The sequence below is a fragment of the Rhagoletis pomonella genome, unplaced genomic scaffold (genome assembly GCF_013731165.1).
Source record: "Rhagoletis pomonella isolate Grant_MI unplaced genomic scaffold, Rhpom_1.0 Rhpom_scaffold_00007, whole genome shotgun sequence".
NCBI classification, from domain to species: Eukaryota; Metazoa; Arthropoda; class Insecta; order Diptera; family Tephritidae; genus Rhagoletis; species Rhagoletis pomonella.
Genome location: NW_023458561.1, coordinates 42,436,684 through 42,446,578, shown reverse-complemented (window position 1 = coordinate 42,446,578; position 9,895 = coordinate 42,436,684).

The following is a 9,895-nucleotide window of genomic DNA, read 5'->3' as shown; positions in this document are numbered from 1 at the left end:
AGTTTGCTTTAAAATCGCTGCTTACAGCTGTCAATAAAAAAAAAATGTTTCGTTATTTCTGTTGCATGAAAAACGTCCATGCTTTTCCCTTGTGGGCGGGGTTGTAAAATATGATTATATTTTTTTACATATATATAACCTTTTTTTGCTTTATTCTTTTTTTGGGAGATGAATACTTCCTCCGCTAAATGTTCGTAAAAACTGTTGAAACCAAATAGGTAAGTGGATACGGGTAACTGTTAGCAGGCAGAAGAATTGCTTGTGAAAATAGCCAAATGTTTTATTATACATTTTTTAGATTCCGAAAAATAAACCATACTAAAAATATTCAGATAAAATCACAGTTTTAGTTTGATAGTTTTGTTTAAATATAGAAAAGATCACGCGCACAACTAGACTTCTTCTTAGTTCACATACGAATGTCAAAAAATCGTTAAAATTATTTTGTATAGCGTTAGAAAATTTGCGCAACTGACAACATCCCCATAGTAAGTAAATTGTTAAAAAAACATATTTGCTAAATTCAGAACAAAAATAGAAAAACAGGTTACATGGGGCGAATTTGACTCATAAGATAAAGATATGATTAATTGAAAAAATTATTTTAAAAAATCAGTGCAATGTAGAATAACAGTATGGGTACCAAATGAGAGAGAAAATTGTGTTGAATTTAAAAAAAAATAAATTTTTTGGTTTAAAAGGATGAATAGATATTGAAAATGCGCTTTTTATAAATTTAATATTTTTAAGTTAATAAAGTTTGCTATTTAAGCACAAAATTTGAAAAGGACGTTTTCCATATTCATTCGTCCTTATGTACAAAAAATTTATTCTCTTATAATTCCATAAAATTTTTTCTTTCATATGATACCATATTGTTATGCTACATTGCACCGAAATTTTTAAATTATTTTTTTAAATAAGTCTATTTTTTTAAATTGCAACGTCCTTTCAAAAAAACCTGACGTCAGAGAGAAAAACTAAGTACGCAGTCTAAAATTTACTGTCGCACGGTGTTATTATAAATAAATTTAGTAAAATAACAATCACAACAAGTTTAAGCAGTTTACATAGGGTGAACTTCGTTTAGTGGTTATTACCACGGACTTTGTCCGACCAACAGGTCTATTCTGCATGTTACCAAATATTTTGTAACCGGCAAATTTTATTACCAAAAAATGTTACCAGTTCTTGTCACCACGATTCTAGTTACGTTGGTAATGCAGTTAAAATATTCAGCAATTCAGCTATGAAGAATTGTGGAAAATCTGGCAGTGCATATTTCACGGCTCAACACTTTGTTACCAGCTTATGAGAGTACAGGAGTACACAGAGGTCGAAAAGGGTTTAAAAGTTGACAGGAACTTAATTTACCGGTTACAAATCTTGTATTACCAGCGCAGAATAGACCTTTAAGTGTCACAAGGTCCCCATGAATTGGAAATAATAAGTATGATGCGAAGATGTTTTGACCTACAAAATAGCAGCTATAGCTACTATCAAGGTAAATTATTATTGTTTTCTCAATATAATTTTCACTTTAGTCCCAAGCCCAAATAAAATTATTGATAAATGTTGATAATATTTACGTTAAAATAAACTTTTTATATTCCTGAAATATAGAAATCAGGGACGGAAAATAATCATTATGTTCTAAATTGTAACCAAAAACTTCAGCAAGTTGTAATCGTCGTAAAAAATTTTTAATTATACTAATGTATTTGCGTGATTTTTATTTTTCGAGTTTTATCGATGAAGATTAAAAATAATAATTAATATTTGAGTTTTATTTTTTCGCTCAAGGAAAATTATTTTCACTTGATTTTTATTTTTTCGATCACAAATAATGATTATTTTATGATTTTTATTTTTCGCTCTAAGATAATAATTATTATTGAGTTTTATTTTTTCACAATAATGATCATTCAAACAACTCAAAGGCCATACCAACGTGATTTCCGGTGTATCCTTTTCAGAGCTAGCGACACCCTAATGAAAGGAATAAGTACCAAACTTTTTAGGTCAAAATTTTAGTAGGTTGCGTTTGTATGACCTCTTCAATTTTATAAATAACCATTATTTTTAAGTTGAAAATTATAATTATTTTCGTTCACCAAAAAAATAATACTCAATAATATTTATTATTATGATTAAGTGCTGATTTAAATTATTTTACTCATAAGGATTACCGTCCCTCACAGGAAGCCATCGGCATGGCCTAAGGTGTCCTTATTCTTGTTTGTTAAAAACTAAAAGCGGTTAAAAAAAGTCATAACCTTTATGTATATGAATGTGCGTATATTTGTGTATATCGCTTTTTTCGCTTTGTACTTCAGCTGATTTTATCACACACGGCCTGTTTTATGAAGATAGTCATTGTATGCATACATACATATGAACATACATATATATATAAAAATACACTACATTAGCAGCATAAACGCGTACTTATTTCTTCCCTGTTTTGCATTTATGTCTCGCAAATTACTTGCAATTTTTTTTTTTGTGAGTAGCCAACGCAATGACATAACAAAATTTCCACAAAGCTTTTTCTTTAAAATGCCTTAACGCATGCAGTGGTTATACAGGAAGACACACACATATTCAACTGTGAATGTATACATATACGTAAGCATGCATGTAGATGTGCATGCGTAACTAAGTGTGTGTATGCATGGTGGTTATTTACATACCAACTTCTAACGAAAGTTATTTATGCATGTCGCGTTACGATCGTAATAAAACGCAAAGAACCTACAACGCAAACAACACTAACTACTAAATAGATACAAAATAATAAAGTAGTATTCGTAAGAAGAGCGAAAGGCGATTTGCAGTTGGGGCCATTGCCAGCACACACACCACAACCACCATCACTATCACCACCACCAGCAGCAGCTGCTAGACCGACGCTCTGCTTTCCCCCACTGCCGCCCTCTTCTTGGCATGCATCATGCGCCGTCGCCGTTTCTTAATAATTTATTCTTGCACTCTTGGCTTAGAGTAACTACAAGTAAGGCAATGTTGTGGGTGTAGCGACACGAGTGCACCAGCTCAGCTTAGCAATGTTGCCATGTTTGCTGCATTAGAAAACAGTCAGGCAGCCAGCGCGCCTGACAGTGGCTTGCTTTGCACAACAAGCAGCTAACAGAAAGTAATGATTCGAATAGTGGCAAAAATAGCAAAGAGCAGAATAGAAGAACAGCTGCTAGAGTCGCTGCTATTCAGCCTGCTGCAATGGAAGTGAGTTTGCAAAAAGGGTCAACGACATCGCGACTATGCGGCGCGTGATATTTGCTTAACAAGCAACGACACCACCAGCACCAACATTAATAATACCAACAACATGTACACTCTTTTGGTTGCTGTACTACCACCTTCTTTGAGGAGATACAAAAACAACCAAACAAAATGCAAGAAAAGAAAACATAGATGGTAGTTGTTCTTAACGAACTTCGAGCAAATGCACTTTTCCTTATTATCTGACATTTTAGTTTTTACATACATATGTATGTATGCATACACGACAGCACATAAAACATACTCTATATGTGATACATATCGCACAACGTCTTCAAAAGGGGCACAACTCAAAATAACACGTTGGGCAGAAAATGCGAAAAACTATTTCTTAGCACATGATAATCATATGGATAAGGGAGACTCTACCTTAATTTTTTTTAACTAATTATAACAAAAATTCGCTCCAGAATTTGCTGAAAGTTAAATAAAAGCTCTGTGTAAATTTTTAGCGCATAATTTCATAAATGTTAAATTTAAAGTTGTGTCACTTTTCAAGATCGTGCGCGATATATAAATTTCGTAAGCCAAGTGCATACGACCGGCATGTTAATCGCGTTAATTGTAAATAATTTACATTTTATTTAACATGCTGTAGTAAACATTTTTCTGTTTTTTTTCGTTTATCTGCAGGCATGTATGTACATATATAAATATTAGTGCTTTTGTAGTTAGTTACTTAAATTTTTCCGTGTATGCGAAGTTAAATTCAGAGTATTGCAGTGAAGAGTTCACTTATATTTGAACTTTAGACGGTAGTAAACGACTTTCTTTCAAACTATTCGTTCTGCCAAACAAAAGACTTAAGTAACGAACTTGGGGAGACATTTAAAACGTTTTTACTACTTGCATATGTGTATATGTACCTATGCATACATGAAAATTTGAAAAGAGAAGAAAAGAGTAGATTGCAACGATCAACTAGTTTCGGAAATTCCAGAATTATAGAAGATCTTTCTGCAAAATTTAGGTGCTTCCGCTATACAGTATCTATTGCCACAGAAGCATCACCCGTTGGAGAGATAGTGAGAAAGAAACTTGTATAATGATACACCTAAGCTTTCAATTGCCGATTTTTTTTAGCATTTTTTAAGCTGCACTAGTAGCAATCAACTCTCTGTTCTCTATTTACTTGCATGCAGTAGCTATCTTCCTAAAGTTTAGATTTGAAGTATAGATATACTCTAAATAATCTGGTTAAAATATCACCCTAATAAAATTTTCATGACAATTTTCACGGACGTTTAACGGTAAATTCTACGGTAAACATTGCAATAATCTTTAACATTTAACAAACAGCCATTACCGAAGCCACACTTTGGCTAAAAACACTCTGCTGAAGCTGTGCAGTTTACAACGCTATACTTACTCTAATAGCCAAGCTGTTTTGAAATCCTGGCAGAAATATAACACCGGAATACAGGGTATCCAGAGATTACAGCATTACCTTAAATGAGCTAACTTCGCAAGTCCCGAGTCCAAAGTCACAGATATATCCATGGGGATCGCGCCGCAAGGGCTGGACTTCTGCTATCCTTGTGCAAGTAGTATAGACGTAAATAGATTTTCAATGAGAGAGTGGGCGAGACTTCAAGCCTACATTTAGTATAATAAAATATGTATGTAAGTGTGGACTGTAAAAACAATGATCATGTACCGTTTGTGAATCAACACGGTAGTTGAGGTCCGAACCAGACATAATTTAACGGATCTAAACAGGCGGATGGATTTCTGCTGTTATTACGCAAATTGCCAAATAAGTTTTCATGTTTTAGTTCCATTTATCTACACACAACACAACTCAAATAGCCCGTCCTAAGTACCATCATAAAAAAAAAACTTTACTTGCTTATGTACTATTTCAATATTTAAATAGCAACCCTAATTAGTTTTACCTCATGCTGTCCGTAAATACTCGAGGATTCTTAGTCCGCTAGAGAAGCGGGCATGGCGTTACATTGTCTTGTTCAAGATAGGCAGGACAGCGGTAGAGAAGGAGCTCAATACGTCATAAGTCGCTTGTCGTATAGTCTCATCTGACAGTGTCCGTTAATAATACCAATTAATGATGTAATGAGAGAAAATCAAGGATAACTATCTCCAAAAAGGTATTCTTTCACTTTAGAGATTTAACACTTTTCCATTCCAGTGCCATGGCGGTTCTTTTCGAAAACTTATTACGAAACAAAAGCAAATATTAGATACATGATTAGGTAAAAATGTTGTCTGGATTCATTACAGCTAGTTCGGTGTTTGCCAGAAAGGTCTATCGAAAGGAGGTTAATGAGAGTTTCAAGATTTTCGTTGGTCTTGTAGGCTAAAACATCCGCATAAGCACGGCTTATGTGGTTTGTAAATTTTTTCATTTTGCCCTTACACATATTTTAGTATATTTTATATTTTTGTACCTCAATGAATTCAGTAATTTCAATCAGAAAGCAAAGCACTTTGCCATTCTAGGCCCTCATTTTGGTATATACAGAAGTTTCAAAATAAGGAATAGTCATAATCATGTCTTTCTCATAGTTTTTCATTGAGTTTCAATTAAACACAATCAACCTTGTTGCTTGAGAGTCTATAATTAACAAAAAAAAAATAAACAAACAAATGTGTGCATGTGAGTGTTCACGTATTTTTGAATGAATCAGCAGCCGCAGCAAAATGGCAAACATGCTTTTTAATCAATTGGGTGTGTTTGCCAATCCAAAAAGATAACAAGCAAACAGCTTCCTGAAATTAGACCCTTTTCAATAAAAGACTGGATTTTTATCTAAATCCAACCTTGAAATAATTTATTGACTTTATACTAATACCTCTCAAGCAACAACATTGGCATTCAATTACCGGCAAAGTGTCAAAAATGTCAATACAACTTTCCGCACTTATTTCTCAATTCGCAGATTTCCGTCAGAAAGGAATGCTGCACCAATAAGGAGCGACATACATTTATGTAAATGCATTTATTAGGGTGTTCGATTATTCGGCTTTTTTTATATAAATCCGGCTTCCGATAGAGCTCTTTTTAAAAGTTGACTATTCGGTTAGTCGAACAGTCGATAAGTAACTTTTTTGTCGGTTAGTAACCGAATAAAAGTTATTTGATTAATCGCTCCAATTCGCCTAACCGTTCACATTCGATTAACCGCTCACTATCGAGTAGTCCGACAATAGACTAACCGAAATTATTCGAATAGTAATAGCATTTCACAATAAATTTATTGCTGTTACCGCGGTTGGGTTTTGTCAACCAGTATGCATAAGTATTCAAAAATAAAAATAAATAAAAATAAAATAAAATAAAATAAACAAATACAATATTTACTGAAAAAAGTAACTAGTCGAAAAATCGAAAATGATTAGTCGATTAAGTGAGGTGGACTATTTTTTGAGACAACTACTGCTATTCGACTAATCGATTAGTTGACTAATAGACAAACAAGAGCTCTAGTTTCCGAGTTATTCGATCGAAATGATCATTTCCAAAAAAAGGGTTATCCATTTTCAAATTAAGAAAAAATCAGATAAACCGGTTTTATTTTACATACTTTTTATAGAGTAAGATTTACTTTTAGTCAAAAATCATGACCAAAAGTGCAATGTGACTGTTAAATGAATTCGAAGTATTTTGGATTCCAAGTAAATCAGAAAAGAGGAGTGATCAATTCACACTTAAGTGGTGTCACCGAACTTAACCTTCCTTTGTCGGGAAAAGCTCGAGCATATAGAACCGACTGTCTTGGAAATGAGAATACACCAACCAAACCGACTTACAGTGTGCCTTGAGGAAAAGGCTAGCGGGTCAGAATTATTTACGGATCGTTTTGGTATATTTAAGATACTGATTTCCGATACACTATCCGTTTTTTAAGACTAGTTATTGTGTGCGAATTATCGCGAATTTAGCAAACTGTGTCGGTCCTGAAATTCGTAACGCTATATTTTCCATCACCATGGCAAAAATTTATTTATGCAAAGGAGTACCGATGCTTCGAGCTCGCGCAAATGGAAGAAATATAGTGTATATTTCGGAAAAAAAACACGTTCAATAAGCTCGAATTCATTTTAATAATGTCATAATTTAAAAAAGAGAGGATTTCAAAGCCTATTGATGCGAACAGTATGGCATACTTTTTTTACGCCTACGGCACACAAAATGTATTTTTAAGAAACAAAAAGTACTTTAGTTCATTTTTTTTTAATGTAAATCATATAACTACTAGGTAACCCTTGATTTATGGCTACAAATCTGGCTTTTAATTTAATAAAAGCCCCGCAGACATAGAATATTATTTGTGAAAAATATGACGACCAATTTCAACAAACATTTTCCTACAAAGTTTTATGCAAGTTGCTAACATAAGCGAAAGAAAGCATATATGCGTTTAAGAGACTTATATATGCCCCCTCGGCGAAGCTGAGTGAGGGATGTTATATCAGTTCCAAGGATTTTCCAAGGACTCAGAAATAGCAGGATATAAAATTTAGGATTGCACATCTTTCCGCATTCACTTAAGTATCTTTTTTAGTTATTTGTATATTTAAGAAAGTTATTGCGATGAGCATTTCCAACACAATTACCGACCTTTAGCCAACAATTTTTATTCTTATATTTTTAGAATTTTTTTTTTAATATGGTTCATTCTACAGCAAAAAACAGAAAAATATAATCTCTAAGCTTTGTGAAAATCTCGCGAGTATTCAATAAATTTGTATGCAAATTTTAAAATTTTTAATCGGATTATGTGGAATTTTCTTTAGGATGCAGTTATTTAGCTTATTAAATTCTAGTAGGATAGTTTGAATTTAGGAAAAAATCGGGTTGATGTTTGAGATTTTTATTTTTTTTTGTTTAAGGTGTTTTGCATTTTTTCCGCACAAGTATTTTCGAAAATTTTCTTTTGTAAGGAAGAAATTTCGTGAAAAAATTTCCAAAAATCTACGGTAAGTCTTAGCTACTTCAAACTTGCAGTTTATTATAATATTTATAATTTATTTGGCTACAAACCGGCATACTCAAACAAATTCTAAAAAATCGGATTAAAAGTTGAAAATGGAAATTTATTGAATTTTAGAAATAATTTATAATTTTTCTACTTTTTTGTTGTAGTATGAGAAGATCTAATAAATACCACCAGATATAAGATCCATTACTTAAACTTTACACAAAGTCCTACATTTCCACGGTGAGTTTAAGTAAAAATTTATATTGATTTCTGAACCCTGCCAAACCCCACAGTTGAAAGTAGAACTTACAAAAATTTCAGTCAGAGCTTTGTGGATATCCTTTATGTTAATAAGTTACGCTTTGATGGAAAATACGTTAGTGGATTTTGTCCACCTAGCTTTTTCCATACGACCCGACTGTGCGACTGTACAAATATATCTCAATCAACATCTTCGTCAACAGTCACCCCTTGAATTTCAACATCGGCGATCAACGCCACTTATCGCAGACGAAGAGGTACAGAATATTTATGTTGACACAACTGCATTCGGAATATTGTAGCAATTTAAATTGTTGAGTGTCCAATTTGAATAAGAATGCCCGACGACACTTACCATCCTCTTCTTTTTACGGTCCAAACTCCTTTGGATCTAGCTTTTGCATGAGCCTGCCGCTAGATGAGAATGAAGACAATAAGCAGCTACAACCAAAAAAACACACAGTGAACGATTTTCGTTCGGCTTTCCTTTTTTGCTTAAGTAATTTTCTGCAGTGGAAAACATTCCGGTATTCAGATTAAAAAAAAAATTTATACAAATTTCCTATGTATGATATTTAATTTTAAATAAAATAAATATTTAGAATTTTTAATGTCTGGCATATAAATAAACTAGGCGAAACCACGGTTTATTCGATTATAATAATCTGGTTTATTCGGTTTTGGAAAAATCAAATATTTAAATATTTAAAGAAAACCCGGTTTAAGCCGGTTTGAATAAAACAGAGTCCATCGCCCTAGCATTTTTACATACATAACATACTATGTACACAGGGTACACATAAAAAATCCAAATGACGTCAATACAAATAATGGCAGAGTACGAACCCACTCAAAGTCGTCTAACTAGTTCAGTACGGTAAACACTTAATTAGATCGGACACATATTCACACACCTTTATTTGTATGTATTTGCAGATTTGTGAAATACTTACTTATATAGATGCTGCCCGCTCCAGCTCTAGCTCTAAGTATGTACGTTTGTACATACATACATACATATGTTGTAATAAGTACAAAAAAAAATGCGCTGACACCAAACAGCAAATCTTAATTATCTTTACGAAAGTGCTAGGACTTAGTATACAACAATGAGAACAACAGAAAACCAACAACAACTATAACCACTACCGGCCTGCAACAAAACAAAAAAAAGTAAAATAAATAAATAAATTCTTTATTTGCAAATGTATCAAGTTTTCATTTGTAATACCCTGTTAGCAACTACAAAAATGTGCTAATTTATAAAGGTGGATGGTTAGCTCGGTAGCTACTTGCAATAAAAGCAACAACTATGCTTTAGCAAAGAATAACAACGATTAACCGCAACACGGCAAGAGGCCAGTAATTATCTTGCAACAAATCCGCCAAGC